This window comes from Quercus lobata, chromosome 3, assembly GCF_001633185.2.
Source record: "Quercus lobata isolate SW786 chromosome 3, ValleyOak3.0 Primary Assembly, whole genome shotgun sequence".
NCBI lineage: Eukaryota > Viridiplantae > Streptophyta > Magnoliopsida > Fagales > Fagaceae > Quercus > Quercus lobata.
The window spans coordinates 37,183,576-37,187,966 of record NC_044906.1 but is presented as its reverse complement, the minus strand read 5'-3'; positions in this window follow the sequence as shown (position 1 = coordinate 37,187,966).

Genomic DNA, 4,391 nt, shown 5'->3' with positions numbered 1-4,391 from the left:
TGGTTGAAAATGTTTTTCCTTTTCTCCTTTTCATTAATCATGCCCTTCTTTTTACCCCTTAGGCCAGTGATTGTGATTTTTCTTTATTACTTTGTTGGCAATTTCATTTGGCAATGATTTACTTAGTTTTTCTTGATTGCTTTTTTCTAATGGCTTGTTTGGAAGTTTAAAAAAGGAGGGAGAGTAGAGTAAAGGGAGAAAGAGAGTAATTCAATTACTTTGTTTAGAAGTTTTTTAAGGAATGAGGGGGAGGAGTTTGGAGGGGTTTCAACCACCTCTAACCTCTCATTTTTAATTCCCCAAAATTGGAGAGATTTGGAGGAAGAGTAGAGTAGATAAATTATTAACTAGATAAATTTCTCAATTTACCCTTTCTAAATTAATAATAGATCAATGTTGCAAGTCCATTTTTAAATAGGGATAAATTTGTCTATTTTAATCATTTCCTATTCTCTCCATCCTAATTTTTAAAACATCCAAATAAGGGGAAGGGTTAATTACTCCCTTCCCCCTTACTAATTTTAAAAACATCCAAACAAGATGGAGGGGAACCATTTCCCTCTACTCTCCTCCCCGTTACTCCCCTCTAATTTCCTCCCTTTCTAAACTTCCAAACAGACCATAAGAGTAGGTTAAAGTATACTTGCACTTCAAAAAAGTTGGAAAAATTAAAACAAAATAAATTAAAAGCTAAAAGAAAAAGCTTGTGGTAAAGGGACACTTCATTTATTAGGAATCATTGCAAATTCTATTATTATTATTGTGGGGGGTGGAAGAGTCCTCATCTAGGCTTAAAGCCCAAATACCTATTGGGCCCCGTGGAATGCATTGGGTTAGACACATATACTCACGGAAGGGCCCAATAGCTTATAAGATCTAGGGGAAGGGAATAAAGCTGTCTTGAGCATCCAGGAGGAGATAGGAATCCTTGCAGATCGTTCCCCTGAGGCAAGTAGTAAGCTAAGTGGAGCCAAGTTTTATTCAAGGAGACGAGCACGAATGATCTACATCTTACTTCCAATTGGTATCTAGAATCTCGGGGAATCTTCAGAATATGTAAGAAGGATGAAGATCTTCACTTCTACATTAATGAGGGGACTTCCACCTAACCTCTGTCGCATTAAATGCATATGAGACAATTTAAATAGTACAAACCCCCCCTAAAAGTCAAAAATTTCGGGATAAGGAAGGGAGGAAACCAATAAAAAAGAGGAAAATATCCTTGAAAACTTGGCTGTTGACAGGACAATTGTAGGAATAAGAACAAAAGATATACCTATATAAGGGAGGAGGCAGGCAAATAGAAAGGGGTTGAAAAAAAAAAGATTAGAAACAAGTAACAAAGAGAGAGAGAAGAGAGAGAGAGAGAGAGATACCCAACTGATATAGTGTAACACTGCGAGAAATAGAATTTTTTTCCCCTGTAATACATAAGTTCATCTGAAATATATGGTATTTATGAAATCAATTGCTTGAGTTTCACACTATGGAGTGTTTTTTTCTTGTTTTTCTTTTATATAAATAAATTGTGTCAATCAATTAAACCCCACCATGTGGATCCATTTGGTTTTTGACACCCACAATTGATTTAGTGAAAATGCATTTCTATTGGTCGAGGTTAATTCTATTTGGTCGAAAATGTACGTTCTTGATCAGTTGAAATGAATCGAATTTATATTCTTGCACACTGAAAACCAAAACCTTGAGCACTTGTCTTGACATTCCTATAGACTGTAAAGACTATAACAAAACAAGTTTTTGTTTACGTGCTTGTCAACAAAAACCTAGATATTTAAATCCTAAAAAGAGCTTTAAGAAATTTAAGTGCACATTGTCATAAAATATATATATATGTAATATTATCTTACGAAGCCCATTGTTAATTGATAAGACATTTGAGAAAAGAATCTAAATGGAGAAGATTATAATAACAAAAGAATTCATATGGTGGGTGATTAGTTAGTTAGCCCAATTGATAAAAGAAAATTTACATGAATTGGGTTATTATTTGGTTGAGCCAAAAATTTACACAAATTTCTTTCTACCCCTCAAATTGTTCAGACTTCAGACGCCACTGGGTTAGCATGATACAGAGGTGAAATACAAAACAGAAATACAGGTTAGAATTCAACTATCTCTTCCTTTATGGTTTGTCCCACCATTCAACCCCTTGTTTTCTTTCTTTTGATTAATGGCTTGAATGAAATTCCTTACCTTGGCATTTCTGCTTAACTTCATGGCAACTCTATTTGTCTATTTCGATTGCCCTTTCGGCCATACTTCAAATAAGAAAATATTTATTACTTATCTTGTTAGCTTGATGTTCTTCACTACGGCTAATTTGGACTTTGGAGTATCAATATTGTTAGCTTGAGAAAGATTTTTCATTTACTTTTAAGTTAAACTATCTCTAAAGTAAATATCAAGATACCAATTTTTTTGTCAAAATACTTGAACGATAAAGTATGATCAGTTTATTCCGTTGTGTATACACTCCATATGGATTTTTAATATGGACTAATAATTTTGATTTGTGTAGCCAAGATTTTTATGATTTTGTGGCACTGTTTGACTCCGTCCTTAAGGGAATCATCCCTCACTTGTTAAAAAAAAAAATGAAAAAAATGATGATGAAAATGTACTGCCTTGGTGTCTATGTTTTGAGCGTGAGAGTTAAGTTAGAAAGATGCATGTGACGATGTGAACATCAGAAATTTGGTCACTTGTTAAAAAGAGAGAGAGAAAAAAAGGAAAAAGTACTGCCTTGGTGTCTATGTTTTGTCCATGTTTTGGCAATTTCATTTGGCAATGACTTATTTGGTTTTTCTTGATTACTTTTTTCTAAGAGTAGGTTAAAGTATACTTGCACTTCAAAAAAGTTGGAAAAATTAAAACAAAATAAATTAAAAGCTAAAAGAAAAGGCTTGTGGTAAAGGGACACTTCATTTATTAGGAATCATTGCAAATTCTATTATTATTATTGTGGGGAGTGGAAGAGTCTTTATCTAGGCTTAAAGTCCAAATACCTATTGGGCCCCGTGGAATGGATTGTGCCAAACACATATGCTCACGGAAGGGCCCAATAGCTTATAAGATCTGGTGGAAGGGAATAAAGCTGTCTCGAGCATCCAGGAGAAGATAGGAATCCTTGCAGATCATTCCCGTGAGGCAGGTAGTAAGCTAAGTGGAGCCAAGTTTTATTTGAGGAGATGTGCACGAATGATCTACGTCTTACTTCCACCTGGTATCTAGAATCTCGGGGAATCTTTCCGAATATGTTAGAAGGGTGAAGATCTTCACTTCCGCATTAATGAGGGGACTTCCACCTAATCTCTGCCGCATTGAATGCATTTGAGACAACTTGAACAGTACAAACACCCTAAAAGTCAAAATTCTAGAGTAAGGGAAAGGAGGAAACCAATAAAAAAGAGGAAAATATCCTTGAAAACTTGGCTGTCGATAGGACAATTGTAAGAATAAGAACAAAAGATATGCCTATATAAGGGAGGAGGCAGGCAAATAGAAAGGGGTTGAAAAACAAAGATTAGAAACAAGTAACAAAGAGAGAGAGAGAGATACCCAACTAATATAGTGTAACACCGCAGGAAATAGAATTTTTTTCTCTTGTAATACATAAGTTCATCTGAAATATATGGTATTTATGAAATCAATTGCTTCAATTTCACACTATGGAGTATTTTTTCCCTGTTTTTCTTTTATATAAATAATTTGTGTCAATTAATTAAACTCCACCTCGTGGATCCACTCGGTATCCTTAGGCTAGTTGGTTTTTGACACCCACAATTGGCGCTGTCTGTGGGAATACTCTACCAAGTAGTAGGCTCAAGAGTTGATTTTCTTTTTAATCATAGCTAATCGATCTCAAATTGGGCCTGCCCATCTATCTTGTCCAAGCATTTCCAAAGAATCTGTCCATGTAGATCGACGCTTGTGATCCGAAGTTCATAAAAAGACTCAAAGACAACCTAACCCACACTTGCAGGAAGAAAGGCCAACCACCAATACAATGGGCCCCTCTTACTCAAGTAGGGATAGGGAGGTGGAAAGATTGAGGGAGTAAGTAGTGATGTTGTAGCAGGAAGCTGAAAGAAACGAGGAGCTTGAATGGAACTCGAGTTCATTATAGGTAAAAAGAAACTTGCATAGAACTTGAGTTCATGGAGCTCGAGTTTCTAAACACCACTATAGATCCTTAAAACGTCACTATAGGTTCTTTAAAACGCCACTATAGGACTCTAGAAATAAAATAATAATAATAATAATAATAAAACTTGATTTTCTCAAAATTGAGTTTCAAAAGAGGGACATTTCCTTAATTAATTTGGAAAAATGGGCAAAATGCTGGATTTTAAAAAAAAAAAAAAAAAATG